This window comes from Sander vitreus, chromosome 3 (assembly GCF_031162955.1).
Source record: "Sander vitreus isolate 19-12246 chromosome 3, sanVit1, whole genome shotgun sequence".
Taxonomy (NCBI): domain Eukaryota; kingdom Metazoa; phylum Chordata; class Actinopteri; order Perciformes; family Percidae; genus Sander; species Sander vitreus.
Genome location: NC_135857.1, coordinates 3,542,863 through 3,563,198, shown reverse-complemented (window position 1 = coordinate 3,563,198; position 20,336 = coordinate 3,542,863). Strand labels below are relative to the sequence as shown.

The 20,336-nt window shown below is 40.4% G+C and overlaps 1 long non-coding RNA gene across 1 annotated transcript; it reads left to right on the top strand.

The window, feature by feature from the left end:
• The first annotated feature begins 1,189 nt into the window (after positions 1-1,189).
• LOC144512417 (uncharacterized) lies at positions 1,190-5,975 on the top strand. The gene is made up of 3 exons (XR_013501004.1): positions 1,190-1,243; positions 1,332-1,385; positions 5,811-5,975. It is a non-coding gene; the product is annotated as an uncharacterized LOC144512417 (long non-coding RNA).
• Positions 5,976-20,336: the final 14,361 nt, after the last annotated feature.

The window sequence follows — 20,336 nt, the reverse complement described above, 5'->3', positions numbered from 1 at the left end:
AGTACGTTCCCAGGACTTTCTCTTTATTGTCCTTTGTCTCTGTTTCATCTTCTACAGCTGACCACTGAGAGCAAGTGCATCCATACAGCCGTCAGTTACCCAAATCAGACCAGAATTGTGTGTGTGTGTGTGTGTGTGTGTGTGTGTGAGTAGAACATGCTTTATGTGGACAATGAAATGGAAGGACATTGTCTAAACATGCTTTTTCAAGCTTCAGTCAGTATAATATCTGAGTGTATGTGTATCAAACGGTGAACCCCACCCAAATGTGACTTGGGAGGTCCATACAGTTTAGAGGGTCCTGTCACCAGAGACATCACTTTGGTTTTTAAGAACACTTGGACTCCCTGCATTTGATCTGTATGTTGGTTTAATGTGAATGGTAAGATGTTTGGTTACATGTAATGGATAGGCATCCTATTAGTTATACTGGGCTACAACAAGTCAGCTCTTGGCACTGAGGCTAACCACAAATTCCCCATCTACAATTTAAAAATATGAAGAAGGTATATCTTCATATAGGATACGCTATAAATAAGCAGCGTATAAATAAGTTACGCTATAAATAACAATAAAAAACAATGCAATAAAAGGGTAATATGTATGAGGTAAATTAAATGTCACATTGGTATTGGATTTAAAGTGATTAGATATCAACATGTAAATATGAAATATCTTTATGTCCAAACTATGTGGCATAAATAATAAATATTACAATTACATTTTTCGCCAACAGTGTCAGAAACACCGCCTGGTGTGCGCAACAGTATCCTCCTTGGACAAGTGTGTTAATTGTGTGGGACCCGTATCTTCCTTCAAGTGGCTTGGCTATCGATGCACAGGTTAGATATTTTGTGAATTAGTATAGAGTGTACATGTGTTGTGCTCTAACCACTTAAATAGGTCTGAAGTGTTAACATTATGTAGGTATAATGGCTCAAAACTACTCAAGTAAAAATAGTTACTTTGCAAAAAGTGGCAAGTACAAAACCACAGGCCTATTTTTTCCCTAGGTCTTTTTATTTGATGTGGCTATTTCAACCACAGATTTGTATGTCCAGCTATTTATGTGAGTTTTACTAATGCCATTTTCCAGATGAGATTGCGTTAAGTGACGCTGAAGACAGTGGGAGCGAATCTGATAACAGCAACACAGAAGTCACAGCATCAGAGTTTGGAACTGTGGAGCCTGTGGATTTTGACTCTACAACCACAGAGCAAGACCATGACATTGGAGGCTTTGGTATGTTAACTCACTTCATAGTCACTGCTGATAAAATGTATTTTTTCCTGTGACAAAAGTAACTTTTGTTAAATTGTGTGTTCAACAGGATCAGTGTCATTTGTGTCGTCCACAGTAAATGAGTGTGTACCTCCCTCTGAAGGTAAGATTCAGATTCAAGAGGTTTATTGTCTTATGCACAGAAGAAACAGTGGTTTATACCATACAATGAAATTCTTACTTTACCCAAGTCCCTTAACAGAACAGTTCAATAATAAGACAAATACACAACACAAATAGAATAAAGTTAAAAAATAGATATAAAGTTAAAATGTAACTTACAGTGTACAGTAAACCTAAGTTGGAATTAAAAGAAAAAAAGAAACCTGAGTTGAATAAGGTGCTCTGTGCCTCACAGTTATAGTTAAGGTGCCGATAGTCATTCAGACAAGTCACAGTGTCCTTCTTTGGGAGGGGCACGATGGTGGTGGACTTGAAGCAGGTGGGGACCGAGTGGTGACACACTGACACAGAGTGGGGTGACCAGTATGCCCTTGTTGGCCATAGCCCCTCCCTTTCAGCTGGTGTTGAGGGCTTCGAAGTGAGCGGTTTGTTTTCTGTTTGCAGTCTGTGATGTGTTGCAGACCTTGCCACATGCTCCCGGGATCAGCAGTGGTGTAATATCCCTCCAGCTTCAGTCTGTATTGTCTCTTGGCCTGTCTGATTGATCTACGCAGGTCATATCTGGCCTTTCTCTAGTCCTCAGTGTCACCCGAGACACATGCAGTAGAGCACGCACATAGCATGGACCACACTTCAGTTAATCCAGGGTTTGTCGTTGGGCTAGGTCTTGCAGCGTTTAGTAGGGATAATTTTCTCAGTGTATTTGCGAATGTAGCCAGTTACAGCTGCAGCATATTCCTATAGGTACACAGTACAGTCCCCTCTCAGAGCAGGAGTTTTAAACACACCCCAGTCTGTACTGTTAAAGCAGTCCTGAAGCACTAGTTCAGATCCTTCATTCCACACTTTAACAGTTTTACTTACTGGGGGAGCTCGTTTGAGGAGTTGCCTGTAGGCTGGGTAGAGGAACACTGAGATGTGTGTGTGTGATATGTCTGATAGTCCAAAGTGCGGCCGAGGCACAGCCTTGTAAGTGTTCTTCACGTTGCTGTACACTTGGTGTTCTTCTCCCTCGAAGGAAAGCTCATGTGTTGATGGTACTTTGGTAGGACACTCCCTGAGGTTGCAGTAGTTAAAATCACCAGCCACGATGAAGGACGGCATCTGGGTGTGCAGTGTCCAGCTTGCTGATGAGGTCCTGTAGCATCCCCATCGCGGTCACGTGATTGGCCCATGGCGGAATGTAAACGGCGAGCAGAGGCACAACGCTGAACTCGCTTGGTAGATAAAAGGGTCTGCACCAGTGGCGGCTGGCCAATAGAGGGCGCTAGGGCACCGCCCCCCTTAAGCCACAAAAAATTAAAAAATAAATAAAAAATAAAAATAAATAAAAAAATTAACAATAAAAATAATAATAATAATAATAATAATAATTATAAAAACATGAGTGTCAATATTTGTGTTTGAAATATGGAATGTACCCAGTAATATGTGTAAAATATGATAGAAAATCATATTTGCAACCTTTCCTCTGCCTGTCTGAACGCCTCATCAGCTCTGGTGCGATAGAGAAAGCGCCCCCAGGAGGCGGGTTTATGTAGCAGTTAAGCCAATTGCTAATTTAAGATATGAATGTATGACATACAATTTAGCCAATCAGCATTCTTAAATTGAATCCAAGAAGGGCGATTATTTTATCGCCTCAAGCTCGCCCCTGATAAAATAAGGACCAGGCTCTAGGGGCACCATTTTTACTAGACGATAATGGCGAGCGCGAACGTTACTCCTCCAAGACCCAACCCTAACTCGGTGGAATCTCTCCTCCAAGATCCGTTTGAGAGGAGAACTTTGTTGGAGAAAGTTCGGGTGATCTGGGCCCAGATCAACCTGACCTCTCAATCAGACAGCAGGCTAGCGAGAAAGGGAAGCAGTATATATGCGGATTCTCCCGTAGCTGGTACACCAGGAAGGCTTGGCTAGCTGGGTGCACTCATGCTAATGCTTTATTTTGCTTTCCGTGCTTGCTTTTTAAAACGACGGGGAGAGATCCAGCATGGACAGTTACCGGAGTGAGGGATATGAAGCACCTGTCAGAGAAGGTAAAGAAGCATGAGAACACCAGGGCACACATGGATAACTCTGTAAAGCTAGCCATATTAGGAAGGGTGAACATTGCTACGCAGCTGGATGACGGCCCACAGGATTGCGGTGAGGAAACATAATGAAGAGGTGGATAAAAACAGGCACATTTTATCCCAAATTATCGATTGTGTGAAGTTTTGTGGGGCTTTTGAGTTGGCCTTGCGTGGGCATGAGGAGACTGACTCCTCGGACAACCCCGGCATTTTCCGGGGCTTGGTGGATTTTGTTGCCTCCCTTGACCGTTTGCTGGAGGAGCACCTAAAGACAGCTACCGTTTTTAAGGGCACGTCAAAGACGATACAGAACGAGCTGTTGGACTGCATGCTGTCAGTGCTTAAGGATTACATCCTGGAGGAAGTAAAGAGTGCTGATTTTATCGCCATTCAAGCCGACGAGACAACTGGCGTTTCCACCCACTGCCATCTGGTGCTTGTGCTACGCTACATCGATGCTACGATCCAGAACGCAACCGCCGACACCATCGCTACAGCGCTGCTGGAGAGGCTCAGCACCATACTCTCACATGGACAAAAGGCCAAACTTATTGCCCAGGCTTAGGACGGAGCAAGTGTGATGAGGGGAGCCACCGGCGGAGTGCAGCGTAAAATAGTGGATGTGAACGAAAATGCGCACTACGTCCACTGCTATGCACATCAGCTGAACCTCATCATGCAACAGGCTACTTCACGCATCTCCAGGATCGGCACTTTCTTTTCCGACCTTGCAGGATTTTCTGCTTTCTTCTCCAGGTCTCCCAAGCGAACCAACGTGGTTCCAGACCATCAGAGACTCTGGGAACTTTGACCCTCTGACTGTTAGAGAGGCTGGGGCCTTTGTGAGGATGCTCGAAGACGAGGCTTTCTGTTTTTTCCTGGCACTGTTCCACAAGATCATGCCAATTGTGGACATGCTTTTCAGCCAGCTGCAGAAGAGGAACATCGACCCTGTCTTCATTAAAGCACTTGTCCAGAGGTTCACAGACAGCATGCTAACAATCAGGTAAATAACTATATTTACTATTGGCTGATAAAGCTGTTGTTAGAAAGATGAATAGCTCACTTCCAACTGTGTAAAAGCCTAAATGTGTCTTGTCATCAAAGTGAGTGATTATCATAGAGCACATCACAATTATATTTGTTTTAGTATTTCAAAAGGAAAGAGAAGACACAATCAGACTTGGATAATAATGCAGGAAAGTATTACACAGTTTGTAATAACAGGCTTATTCAGGTGTCCACCAGATCAATTTCTAGAAGAGGCCTAGTTGTTATTGAAGATTAACTTTATTGTTATTCAGACTATTACTTACATAGGACAAGTGCACAGCAGAACAAAATTATGTTGCATCCCTCTCACAAATGTAATAGAAAAAGGCTTAAAAACGTAATAACATAAGTTAATTATGTACATCACAGGTTAACAGCAGTTACTAGGCATAGTGTGTGTGCATGTGTGTGTGTGTATATATGTGTGTGTGTGTGTGTGTGTATATGTATATATATATATATATATATACTATCAAAATGCAAGAGTAATCTTAAAGAAAGGGATATAAATAAATAGCCCTAAATGTAACTGTACTGCATTTGTACAAAACATCTTGTCTGCAAGGGAGCATATACACTTAATTTATAATCAGAAAATGTATATTGAATTTGAGATAAAAGTAAAGTTACCTCCTTCTCTTCATATGTTCTGTTGATTGCCCATGAGTACGTTCTATTAATTCTCTTTTTGGCAAGTTGGTTAAAAGACTAAATTGGTCTGAATGACTGAGTCACAAAATGCCACAAAATCTGGAAGATTAAGAGGTTAAAAGTAGTATTAGTCTGATTGTTACATACTTTGTGTGTAACACCAAGTTCCTACACTATTTAGCTAACCTTATGAAATCAGATATATTCTGAGAATCAGACCTTAAATCCCATAGTGTTTTGTTTCATTTAAAATACGGTGTGTTGAAGTACAATGCCAAAATAACTTAAGACATGTTACTAATTGTAGTATTACTAACTGTACTTAAATTAATTTAAATATCAAAAGGTTTAGCCCCTCAAACAAATGAACAGCAAAGACATTCTAAAAATGTTGTTTTAATGCTGATGACGTTAATACCCTCCATTTTGTCGCTCCGATGTGAGCTAGTAAAGTTGGTGAAATCACATCGAGTGATCAACTGATACCCCAAGTGAATTATTTAGAAAAGTAAACTGCAATTTCTTGTCAACTGTGGCATTAACTGAACTCTTGTTTTGATGGCTTCAACTGGACAACACATTTTGTTTGTGATGTATTTTTTTTTTCTTGTTTGCCTATCTTCCAGGGAATTATGCTGATAAAGAACATGGATCCACAAGAGTGGCAAAGAAAGTGTGGTCTAAGGCTGAGGTCGCCGCAGTAATGCGACACTTCAAAGATCATACAAGCAGGGGAAAACTGGCCACCAAAACTGAATGCAGTCACTGCAAACTGGTGGAAGACCCCGTGTTGGCACAAAGAACAGTGCAAAATATAAGGGACTTTGTTAGAAATAGAGGAATAACTGCAAAGAGGCAGTCACAAAAAGAGAATACACTGACAGTTGTGGTGGTGTTTTTGTGTTATGTTTTAAAAAGTGTGGCTCTTGTGTTACAAGTTATCTGCCTGTTATAGGTTGTATTAATTACATTTTAAAGGTTGAGTACAAAAATAGAAGGTTGAATTATACAAAGAGGCCATCACAACAACAAACTGTAAACCAACACTTATTTTTTTTTTTATTTACATGTTATTAATTTGTTTTTGTTATGAGCAACCATGGGTCTTTTGAAGTTGGGTAAGAATGAGATTTGAGCAAAAAAACTAAATTAAGTTATTGTCATGGCACTTGTGTGACAATCTATTGTTTATCTCTTACAGGCTCCTATCTGGCTATTAGTCAGTGTCACCAACTAACAATGGTGATGTTGTACAATACAATAATTAAGTCCCATTAATGCTTGGTGGTGTCCGGTTAATGTGTATTTATGTTAATGAGCAGTTATTTAAGTGACATCATTGTCCCAATAATGTTTGTTTGTAAGTCACATATTTTTCAAAAGGAGAACTGTCTCTATAAACCACAATAGTTTTAGGGTGGTGTGTCTCACGCTCTGAAGGGTGTATCTGAAGTCTAAAGTGACCTGAATTTTTTTGAGTGTTTTAATCAAACTCCCATAGCTCTAGGACCTCAGGAAAGGGTAGTCCATCTAAACCACCACCGGGCCTGTTTGGAGAAAAAGTCCGGCTAATCCACATAGACGTGTGTGTGTGTGTGTGTGTGTGTGTGTGTGTGTGTGTGTGTGTGTGTGTGTGTGTGTGTGTGTGTGTGTGTGTGTGTGTGTGTGTGTGACCTAAAATTCCCCCTATGAGACTAATGCTGTGTAATACAATACTCACTCATACAAAGTGTATGCCATACTTATCAAGACTTCTGTTTTGCAGCTCTATTACACTGTGTGTGTGTGATGACAGAAACGGGGAGAGGGAGAATATGATATCAATACTAAGATTGACTCAGTAGGGAGGGAGGATGTAGAGGCAGAAGCTGGCACGCTCAGAAGATTGGCAGCAGGGAACAGATGGTCAGGAGGAGAAAGGAAACATGACCAGGATGTGTAGTTATGCAAAGATAAGCAAAGGAGGTGCCGAGAGTGCTGATGAGCTATGAGACACTGGCATCATAATTCTGTGTATAACACAGTATCCAAACTTCGGGTAACACTTGCCGTGCCAGCCTACTAAAGAAGTCGTGCAGTGCTTCCCAAACTTGTTACTCATCGTTTATCATTTAGTGTCTAATGATTAAAGCTGATAGACTCCAGATGTGGTGTCTTTTTTAATTATTCTTTGTGATTGAAGGAGCTGTTTAAGTTTCACATATTTGGATGTAATACATCAATATATTTGACTGATATAATATCGGCATCAATATGGTTTATGTTGCTAAATGTTGTCTTTCTTTACTTTGACAAATGGCATGCAATGAACTTGAGGTTTGAAGCGGAATGGTATCATCAAAAGTTTCCTTAGGGTATCGACAGTGATTTCCCAATTCGATTTCCGATTTAATTCAATATTGATTAGATTAGGGAAATTGCTGTTACAATACCAATTCAGCATGCATATAAAAGAGATTCTCTGAGAACTTCTGCTGTAAAGAAAGGGGCGCCATATATTAAAATATTTCATTAATCAGTAACAGATCACTTAAACAAAGGTATTACATTTCTGTGTACATTACATTTTTAAATTGGAGAAATGATTATTTTAACCCGGCCCTAGTATCATAACATCTGAGTTGGAATCTTCAGTTCACATGCAAATATTAAATAGCCAAATGACAATGAGGCATCTTTTGTCAGAGAAGCATAATGACAATGATAGCAGCAAAATGTAAAAAAAAAAAAACCTCTCCCTTTTAATCTTGCGCAAGTCCATATCAAAGTGATGCTGGCCCCAATAAGCACAGAGTGAGAAATGCACCACGGGCATCTAAACCCTGAATTCAGCCCATTTCCCATGCAGTGGTCTGTGAGAACACCAGCTGCTGTGGGCTGTGGTGGACGTGAGCCCTAACACAAAGCACTTCCCTCTGCATAACCAGGGCACTAGGTTTTGTTTGGATCAGCAAGGATTGGAGAGGTGGAGAGAGGAGCGTGCGCTTGAATCTGGCTCCGTACTGGTCCCGCGGGGGCGGCGTGTGCCCTTGAAGAGATGCTTGGTTTGTAAAGTTACTGTAAGACAAAAGGCCAGTATTGATTGAATTATTCCAGCTCCTCCGCTCCTGGAACTGTGCAGTAACAATACGGCCATTAGCATGCACCTCTGCTGGCACACAGTCTTTCAATAGTAGTTTCAGTAGAAAATAAGATGGAGGGTTCTGTTGTGTTACAGTGTTTCTTTAACATTTCATTTGCAATTAATGAGCCCTACAAAGGTTCTGCCCTGTAGTTCCGTGATGTGAGTAATACAACAGTACACAGTGGTACTGTGCTGGGGATTTTTGTAAGCACTTACAAACATTAAATGCTGGTGATATATCTTACTGCAGTGCAAACACTCTCACAGCCGGAGCTGTAATATATGTCAGATTACTAGGGATTATTGTGCAAATAAATATATACACTTAACCTGACTCCGCCAGATGGATTTGCTCGGCATATCCATCTGGGAACTTTCCGTTGGAGAACTTTTGGGAAGGGGAGAAAATACTGGTTAGCTGATTGGATAAACCATCTGTCTATCACCACCTATGTTGGTGATAGACTGGCCAAATCAACCAATCAGATCAACGATATATCAAACTCTTGCCGAAACCAGTCGGGAGAAGAGCAAAAACATCTTTTCCTCCGAGAAAAGCCTCCAGTGCCGTTTTTTGCTCTTCTTTCAATGAAGGAATACTTTCTAATTCGGATAAAACTTGCGCGATAGCTACGCTCATCTCATCCGTGGAAGCCGCCATGTTGTTTAGACTGAACAGTCGCTTCCCGTTGCGTCGCACCTAAACCCGCCTCAAAACCAACGCTGATTGGTCGGTCGTTTGGCGAACGGCTCCAAATTTTCTCTATCTCAAGATGCCAGACTGATCTGCGAGTGGAAAACAGGGGCTCGCGAGATCAGGACGGTCTCACGAGGCTAATGTACACTAGCATGTGCTTAGAAAAATCTCAACTTTGGGGCGCCTGGGTAGCTCACCTGGTAGAGCGCGCACCCATATATAGAGGTTTACTCCTTACTCCCTTTGCTGCATGTCATTCCCCCCTCTCTCCCCCTTCATGTCTTCAGCTGTCCTATACAAATAAAGGCCTAAAATGCCCCCCAAAAAAATCTTCAATCTCAACTTTCATTACATAACAGGGTTCTACAATAAGGGTTGCCCAATGGCTGGGGGCATGTAAATATAACAACCCTCTTGCCTGTTTAAAAAAAAAAGTTTCAATCACTTTTTCAGATCATCACCGTATCAAAAATTACATTATCGTTCTCTTGCCCCCCTCCCCTTGCTTGTTGAATTATTTGATTTGCATGTGCCGTTGGCCAATGAAGAATTGAGTTGGCGCTAGTGACGCGTGACTGGTGGAAGATGATGGCTGTTTCCGAGCTAAAGTGAAAAAGATTGTTTCAAGCGTCCTAGAAGAAGGAATTTTCTTGGGTGGCAGTAGAGGATGTCGATGAAACAACTACAATGTTTTGCGAAGTTTGCCGCAAGTTGGGAGTAATGTAAATAAAGATCAAATATAAAAATTTACTTGAGTCCCCAGGCAAGTATAATAATAATAATAAAAAGAAAAACTTACCGTTGAACCCTGATATATAAAAATACTGTTCGAGGATTTGTCTTTGCCTTGTAGTTTGTGTAATTATATTTTCAATAATATTGAGCTGCAGAGTGTATTGTGATGAATCGAAAGCATGGATGTCCTTGGGCCTGTTTCAACTTACTAACTTTTCAGAGTAAAACCCAGAACAGGTGCCTTTATGTCAGTCCATGTTCCATGTGCGAGAAAGAGAGAGTTACTCAGGAAAGTGATCATGTTTTGGCCTTAGTTCTGGTCTTGACCACCTGTGGACTACCCAGCTGTCCTCCTTCTGGAAATGTATTGCGCTACAAATTCTAATATTATAAATTAGTTATACTCAGTTCCCTGCAATGCAACAAAATACGGAACCACCTGGGGTACATAACAGCAACACTACAATCTAATGTAATCACATACAGTAGTTCTCCTTGACCCACTTGTGAGTCTGCACTAGTGGTGGGGGAAAACATTGATACAGCATATTATTACGATATTTTCCGTGGCAATACTGTATCAGTATAGTCTGGTTATCACCAGACCAAGCTCAATCATTTAAGATTGAACATTAGTCTGGGGAGTCTGCGCTGTATTTTCTACTGCACAAGAGGCGTGAGCAACGGGCATAGTTCAAATGACTCTGTATGTAATTGGATAGTCCTTCAACCAATCAGACCAACGATCCGGGTGCCATAGCAGTGACAGCGGCATCAACGGGTTGCTGCCACTGTAAACAAGGAGCTGCTTGGTCGCTTCTCTATCGTCATCGTGTCAAACCCGCCAATAATCAAATCGCCGGCAGATCGGGCTGGGTTTACCCAGTCTATCAATACACTGACGCCAAGTATCGATCTATTATTATATACACTCACCTAAAGGACTATTAGGAACACCATATTAATACTCTTTGACCCCCTTTCGCCTTCAGAACTGCCTTAATTCTTCGTGGCATTGATTCAACAAGGTGCTGGAAGCATTCTTTAGAAATGTTGGCCCATATTGATAGCATAGCATCCCCCACACCATTACACCACCACCACCACCACCAGCCTGCCCAGTGGTAACAAGGTATGACGGATCCATGTTCTCATTCTGTTTACGCCAAATTCTGACTCTACCATCTGAATGTCTCAACAGAAATCGAGACTCATCAGACCAGGCAACATTTTTCCAGTCTTCAACTGTCCAATTTTGGTGAGCTCGTGCAAACTGTAGCCTCATTTTCCTATTTTTAGTGGAGAGGAGTGGTACCCGGTGGGGTCTTCTGCTGGTGTAGCCCATCCGCCTCAAGGTTGTGCGAGTTGTGACTTCACAAATGCTTTGCTGCATACCTCCGTTGTAACGAGTGGTTATTTGAGACAAAGTTGATCTTCTATCAGCTTGAATCAGTCGGCCCATTCTCCTCTGACCTCTAGCATCAACAATGCATTTTCACCCCCCAGGACTGCCGCATACTGGATGTTTTTCCTTTTTCAAACCATTCTTTGTAAACCCTAGAAATGGTTGTGCGTGAGAATCCCAGTAATTGAGCAGATTGTGAAATACTCGGACCAGCCCGTCTGGCACCAACCACCATGCCACGCTCAAAGTTGCTTAGATTGCCTTTCTTTCACATTCTGACATTCAGTTTGGAGTTCAGGATATAGTATTGACCAGGACCACACCCCTAAATGCATTGAAGCAGCTGCCATGTGATTGGTAGATTAGATAACCGATCAACGAGAAATTTAACAGGTGTTCCTAATAATCCTTTAGGTGAGTGTATGTGTTGGTCAGTTTGTCTGCTTGACAGTCTCATTTCGCAGCAATACAATTGAAGTGAGATGAACTAACAGACATTTATCTTTTTAGATAAAATAGATGTTGACGAAGTTTCCTTGTGGGGACATCATTTGAAATATCGTGATGATATCGTGAGGCCTCTGGTGATTCCCACCCCTAATCTGCACGTACGTGAATTTGTGATTTTGTCACATAGCACAAAAAGCATGTTTAGACAATGTCCTTCCATTCCAAATTCATAAATTAGGTTAGGGTTAGGAAATGTAAATGTTATTTTGAACTGTTATTCAGCAGTGGATTGCATCTTCAAATGTATTTTGTGATGTCACAGATGTCTACAGTCGGTCCAGAAATGTTTTCCTAATGTGAAACTAATGTTTAAATCCAATACACACATTTCACATACTGCTGGATGATTAAAAAATGTTTTAAATTTTTTTTTAAATAGATTGTATAGTCTATTTTTATAAGTGGCTATTGTTTTCAACTGTTAAACTGAACTGAAACTAAACAGTATTAAATCGGTCAAAATTCTTGTTGTCGGTTAAGGGTTAAACGGTTAATTATTAACGTCCCTATGAAACTTTATTGTCCGTTCACATGAAGATTTGTCTTGCATCACATGCTTCAAACAATCGACAGAATAACACAAAACGGCAAACACATTTGTAAGGTCACCCTCCAGCAATCGTCAAAAAGACATGATACAATATAGACATCTGACGCAGCTGTCCCTCAGCATGCAGACAAACATCCTACATCCAAACATGCCATATTATTTATGATTGTTATGATCACAGTCCCTGTTGTGTGGGTGGTGTAGTCCATGTGTGAGTCTATGTTTGTGTGTGTGGGGGGTGTACGATCACAGTCCGTGTTTAGTGGGGGCACAGTCCGTACTGTATTTTATTTGTACCTTTTTTTTATCATTTTAAAGAAAATGTGTCAACATTAATTGAGCGTGAGACTTTTGTGAATTTAAGCATGTTTACTGTATACATATGTATAATCATATGATGATATTCTATGCGTTTGCATTGTGATGTTGTTGGCAAGTGTGTTGTGTGATGCAGCAGCTTGGAGACCAAGACAAATTTCCCTGTGGGACAAAGTATATCTTAAAACAAATTAGTTTTTGTAAAGCCTAAATTGTAAAGTTTTGAGAGATGTTCAAATCTGTTAATTTGGGGTACTACTGATGTGTGATGTTGTACTGTGTTGCATTAGTATATACCGAAATGTAGATTAAACTTAGCCCCTCTTTAGTTGCAGTAGGTTCAGTCACACTAGCTACTATACTAGGAATTTTAGGTCAATAATAGGTCAACTGAGACTGTCCCCACCTCTAAAAACGCCCACATAAGTCGTTTGTTCAAGCAGCAATTACGACTTTTATAAGGACGTCGCCCTCTAGTGACCGTAGTAGTTATGAACGGAACAAAGCAAGAAGTAAGGGCCGTTTTACAGTCGCCGCAGCCGAGGATTTTAAGTGCGGCACGCGACAAACTTACTGGGTTAAGATGAGTTCTTTTATGGTGAATGAAAGGCTTGATGCGACGAAGTAGGTAATTGAATCAAATCGAAGCATTTGACGGCAATGCTGCGGCCAGTTCTTTTTTTTCTTCTTCTTCTAGTCCGTAGAAATAGCAAAGTCGGTAGCCTTTGCTCATTAACAACACCTCTGTTCAGCAGAAGACTGCAACTAGTGTCGCGACCACCACGCGCGAGTATAAACAGTTACGGCGCTCCCATGACGTCACATTTGCGTTCGACAGGTCGGCTGAGGCAAGTATACCGCACGTTTAAGGTGACGAAGCATAAGAGCGCCAAATTTCCGCTTAACGTGGTAGGTTGGGGAGGTGGAAGGCCTCAAACAAACACAGGACTTTCACCCAGGAGACCGGGGTTGGAGTCCCGGTTGAAAATAAAAGTAAACAGCGATTTCTTTTTTTTTTACTTTACAGAAATAACGGAGTGATGTCACGTGCTTAATTGAAAGTAGAGTAGCGTCTGATTTGAACCCAAACCACAACCTTTTTTCCAAACTTTAACTAATTTGTGTTGGTGCCTAAACATAAGCAAGTACTTTTGTTCCTAAATCTAACCAAACTGCGACCGTTTCACAATGTTAACGCCGTGTTTAAAACCGTGACTGTTACATTCTATGGTTTAGATAGAAGTCGTTTTTCCTGCCACTGCTAGGAGCGTGAATTTCTGAAACGCTCCTGTGGGTCGTATTAGAGGGTAGGAATAAATGACCGATATCGTCCTATGATTTGGAGGACTTGTTGGATCAAATAGATAAACCTTTTCAAAATGTAATTTCACTTGGGGGAATTCATGTCATGAAAAATGTGCAAATGGTTTTCATGCACATCTAATGAAGCTAATGTAAAGCCTCTTTGTGTAATGACCGTTTAAGGTCAAATGTTACCAAAGAGGCGTTGGTTTCCTTTCGTCTCTGTCTGTGACATTGCCACACTAAGCTGAATCACTTTTGAACTGATTGTGACTCATCTAGCTGACTGATGCTTCAGCTTGTCGGCAGCATGTGGCTGATCTAAAGAATGCATCTTTTTACTTTAGATCGCTAAGTGGATTAGACTAACATATGTTTGCACTGTTATTGAAAAAAACAGTCCTCAGAACCAACAACCATGACATGGCACACAACACAATTACGTGCGGTGCATACATCATATCTGGAAAACATATTTGGGGGATTAATAATTTTGCCGCATATAATGACATAGAGTGCTGACTTGCATGTTCTTCGGTACAGAAAATCTATAACCAAATGTAACGGTTCCCAATGTTCCATTAATAAGACAATAAACCGATGGAATTGTATTCCCACCAGCCGTCAATAGCCAATATTCTTACAGCGATGCGGAAAGTACATAAACCTCTCATTATAACATGTTGTTAAAGTCCAAGCTGTGCAAAGCTTTAGAGAGCAGGTGTTATTTCCCAATGGAGCACTGCCATTATAAAACATGTATGTGTTAGACACATTGGATTATAACAGGGTCATACGGAGAGTAGTATAAGTGTTGTGCTACTGTTGTCATCTCAGTTTTAACCATAGACCTTTTTCACAGCAGACATTTTGACTTGTCATAGTAGGAAAAGCACAGCTGAGATTGATAACCTTAATGATGGCTCAGTTCCATCAAGTGTCCCAGTAAGCTATTTCAGTGAGTCAGCATGCACAATACCAGGGCCTCTCCTAAGTGGAATGCAGCCATCATTAATGGTTTATTATACACCTGTGATTTTTCCTACTATACATGTCAACATGTCTGCCGTGAAAAAGGTCTATAGCCTGTATATAAAGGGTTTTAACCCTCATCTCAGTGGTGGAAAGGCACCATAAATCCATCAACAGCAGTATTACTGAGACTATACTCCCCCAAAAAACTCTCCCATAGGATGTTTGTTGAAGCAGCAATTACGACTTATCTTTACGTTTCTAGTGGCATCGCCCTCTAGTGGCCGTATAGCAATTATGACGGAGCACAGCAGGAAGTAATGTCACAAAGTACAACAGTGCCAAGTTCCTCATAAGGAGGGAGGTTGGGGTGATGGATGGGTCAAACAAACAGGACTTTCAACTAGGAGACAGAGGTTTGTCTCCCGTTAAAAATAAAAGTAAACACCCAAGTTTTTATTAACTTTACAGAAGAAGCTGAGTAAAGTCATGTTCAGCATCACATGCATAACCGGAATTGAAGTAAGGTCTGATTTTAACCCAAACCTAAACTCTAAACTTAACTAAGTAGTTTTTGTGCCTAAACATCACCGAACTGGGACCATTTCACAACGTTGGCGACGTTTTTTAAACGCGGTCGTTACTTACCTTCAAATCAGTGACGTTACACTTTCCGGTTTAGATATGAGGACGGAAAACGCGGACAGAATAAACGACCCATATTGTTGTATGGTCTGGAGGAATTGTTGGTATTACTATTTCTACGTCTTTCAAAGTATTCTTTAAAGTATCGCTTTTGCAGATAGTGAAACTCAAAATAGTTATTTTGACACATTAGCCTGCATTTCCGAATAATTGGCTGTGATTCATTCATTCAATCTTTTATTCATCCTCGAGATCATTGAGGGGCAATCGAGTCTGATTACAAAGACCAAAACAGAACAACAACACAGAAAATACAATCATAAGAAATAGAGCCCGACCGATATATCGGCGGGCTGATATTATCGGCCGATATTAGGCATTTTCCAAATTATCAGTATCGGCATTTATAATGGCCGATAAATGAATATTTAAAAAATAAAATAATAACTGACGAAACACCCTTCAACCATGTTCTGAGTGTTGGCGTTGCATAGTTTGTCCACCAGAGGGCGCTCTACAACCTCCATGTTGGCAACACTCGTGTTTAGCCCTTTAAGTTTCATATCTTAAGTTTGTATTTTTACATATTTTATTTATCAGAACTTTAATATATTTTGATGTTCCTCTGTTCTGTTGTGACAATAAAACAAACAAGATTATTTTTAAACTGCATTATCATATTATTTTAGTGAGGACTCATAAATAACTACAAATAACTAATGTTAGGGAAATCTGTTTATGTTTTGTTACGCGTTTCTGTAATTTCTTTTTAAATATATAGCGGCCGATATATTGGATTTTTAAATCACCAAATATTTGTATCGATATCGGCCTTAAAAATCCTTTATTGGTCAGGCTCTAATAAGAAATATCGAAAGACAATAAAACATTCGGAATTGGAAAATTATTTGATAAATAAAATAGGGTAATAAGGATGCAAAAGAATGTACAACTTTGTAAAGCAGTTACAAGTAGAAGTTTGCAGGTTTAAAACCAGATTTCTAAATTGTCCAAGAGGCACAATTTAGTTGATTCCAAGAAAGTGCTGATACACGAAAGCCATGATATACACACACATCAGAGAAATAGCATTAACTCTAAATGCTCCTCTTCATCTCTGCCTGCCAGTGTCTTCAGCAGCACATTGCAATGCATGCTGCACATCATTACACAGAGCCATGATGCAGAATAATGACAATGATCTTAGTGTGGACAGAAATATTAGTGCTGCTTATCTCATTGTGATAAAGTATCTTAGGGGTAATTAAGATATTCTGTCTTTCTTAACCATTTGCTACTGTATGACATGATCAGGAACAGATGAGGTGGAAAATGAAAGGGATATATCGTCCACAAATGATATGATGTCCACAGATGATTTGTATATTCTCAGGGAAATGATTATGCATATGTCTGTTCCAGTTTTCTGTAATGTTTCAATCAATGGATCACGAAAAGGTTCTGCCACTAAACTACATCTCAGAACAGTCCAATATTGTCACGGTTTCAGCAGCAGGACCCAAATGCAAGACTCTTTCAGGCAGATGTGCAGAACTAACACGCTTTATTTTGACTCTACAACTTACAAACTCACAACTACAAACGAACAGGACTCACAGGAACAAACAGAGAGAGACGAACCGACGAGACAAAGGAACAGAGGGGTGTAGAAAAACACAGACCAATGAACAGAGAGACAGAGGATTGGACAAGACAGTAACAAGCAACAGGTGAGAGCAGAAACGGAGGGAAACTAACAGACAATTGGGAACAGGTGAGAGCAGAACTGGAGGGAAACTAACAAGACAGGAAGTGCAGACCAAATAAGGGGATGGGCGGAGACAAAGACACATGACAGACAGGTAACCACAGAGCACATGGAACACAGCAACAAGCACAAATCACAACACAATACACAAAATGGCAACAAGAGTCAGTCACAGCCGGATCCTGACAAATATGCCCGGAAATAAATAACTTACAACTTCCAACCGAGGGAGACAGAAGTGCTTGATAATGTGTCTGATGAAAAATAGGATTACAAGTTGTAATCTCAGTAAAAACATTTGCATGATGTATTTAGTAGGTTGTTACAAAGGGGCGGGAGGTTGGCTCTGCTTTCACAGTGTACTTTCATAGTCTCTGTATTCCTAATGTGTCAAAAACATAACTGTAATACCCTCCCAGGTGAGAATCAAACTGCAGTGCTTTTGTGAGTAACTTTGAATAAAATCTTATGAATTCATTATTTAAGGGGGATTTGGGAGCTCATTAGTATGAAACCTGAACATTTTAATCTCAGCGCTTTGTCCTATTTCTGAATCATAACCACACACATGCTTACTGGGAACACATTGTTTAATACGGCATTTTTAATTATGAGCATGACTCTTCTGTGATTACTTAATGCAGAGTTTTATACACCTTGTTGAAAGCGGGTGGATTTAAAGCGTAACTCTCGCCAAAATGCAACCTACTGTCTTTTTGTGAATGTACCGTGTCAAACTTTCATTTAAAAGCATATTTAGGACAGAATTGCCACTTTTAAGATTTACCGTATTTTCGTTTTTCGGTCAAATGGCCTTTTGAATGGGAGTGCTAGGGGCACTTTTATGCTAGCCTCAAAATAGCTATTTTTAAAACACTGAGAAGGCTCGACACAACATGAGACTTTGCTCCAAGTATCACCAGGAGCTCTACACCTTAACGAAAGCATTGACAACATTGTTTGTGTACCCAGAGTTCACTAAAAAGAAAGGTTTTGAGCAACTCACTGTAGCTGTTGTTCTTCCGGTAGCCGTCTATCGAGCCAGTCAAAAATAGTCGAGGGAGGAGAGTGAAGATGTAAAGCTCCAAAAGCTTAGTTCCGTATAAATGCACGGATAATTCGTTGTTTTGTCGTTAGTGAAAAACAATATTGACCATGTAGTTGAAAAAGGAGCCTCATATAGGAATGACATTTCCTTCTATGGAGTCCGTTCATTCGCATTTGGAGATCGCCTATTTTTGACTGGGAAAATGGCGGATAGCGTAAACAACAACTGCTAACGTGAGTTGCTCAAAACCTTTTTTTTTAGTAAACTCTGTGAACACAAACAATGTTGTCAATGCTTTCGTTAAGGTGTAGAGTCCCTGGTGATACTTCGACCAAAGTCTCATGTTGTGTCGAGCCTTCTCAGTGTTTTAAAAATAGCTATTCTGAGGCTAGCATAAAAGTGCCCCTAGCACTCCCATTCAAAAGGCCATTTGACCGAAAAAACGAAAATATGGTAAATCCTAAAAGTGGCGATTCCGTCCTAAATGTGCTTTAAAAAGAAAGTTTGACTCGGGTACATTCACAAAAAGACCCTGGGTTGCACTTTGGCGACAGTTACGCTTTAAAGTGACTTTTGTCAGGTACAAGTTGTCCAATGCAGAGCTTTGTAAACGTAAACCCGATAGGAACTCAACTTTTCCATGTATAATTGGTTCACCTTTCTCTGATTAAAGGCAAATTTGAATGGGAATGTGTAACAGCACTATCCAACTGAGGTGGTTTGTTCAGGGCTCTAGCTGATGAGGAGATGTATGGACAGAAGATGTTAGCCTTCAACCAATACTCTGTATGTGTGTGTGTGTGTGTCTGTCATATGGACCTAAAATAAATCCCCACTATGAGAGTAATGCTGTGTAATACAAATGCAATACTCACTCATACAAAGTGTAATTCCGCAGGTGGTGTGAGGGTAAAGCAGAATAATGGGTCAATATTGGCACTGGAGTTTACCTATGGTTTTATATATGTTTTCAATTATGGTTAAATTGATAAAAGTACTGTAGGTATTATTATTATTATTATCTACTTGATAGAGGCGTCTAGCTGGCCAGAACGTCTGTTGCACCTGCAGGAACATTTATTCTGTGACTTTTTTGCATGCAAGTTGAAAATACTGAGTGCTGACATTATACTGATTATATAATCATGTTTAGTCGTTTTGCGAGCTGAATTCTCAGACTGTAACCGGTTTTGCACCTTTGTCTATTTGCCTGCTCACAACGGCTGAAAGGTGTGTGTGTGTGTGTGTGTGTGTGTGTGTAAAAGCTAGGGGTGGGAAAAAAACATTGATACGGCACTATATCGTCGTCCTTCTTCGTGCGATACGATAATTGATACGCTGAAGTCAAATATGGATATTTTGATTTATAAAATCATTCATTTCAAACCTTTATTTAAAACTCGTGGCCCATTGAGGGAGAATCTCATTTTCAATGGGGCCGAGTGACAGATTAAGCGATGAGGCGCTCTAAATAGATTTCCCTGCTCCCAGCGTGGCTACTTCATGGCGCTCCACACATGAATGAGGGAAACTTAAACATAGGTTCACAAGCCGAAGAGGAAGAGGTTTTCAACGGGATGGGGGTTTTAGGAAAATAACAGATGCCCCAGCCACGTTTAAGTCCGAAATCTGGACCCATAGTTGCTCTATAGTTGTGTCATTTTAATTTACAGACTGAAAAACTGCACTTATCCTTTTTATAATGTCTTGATTATAGCAGAATTGCTGTATTGTGATATTATCGGGATCGTGAGCCGTGTATCGTATCGTGAGGTACCCCATGATTCCCCCCCCCCCCGATATAATCAGTTGGTATTCATATTTTAACAGAAACATGTTTCAGATACAGCCCTTAAATTGAGTTATTAAAGAATTGCGACCAAGATATGTACTGAACAGGCCATTTCACAGTTGAAAATACAACTTGTAAAGGGATCTGGTGGACAACTGTTATCAGTGATGGCCACACTGTTTAGTATGTACAGTACTGCCATCTGAACGGCAGTATATATATATATATATATATATATATAGATAACAATAAATCCGCTATGAGCTCATCTTTGGCTGTTTTATCA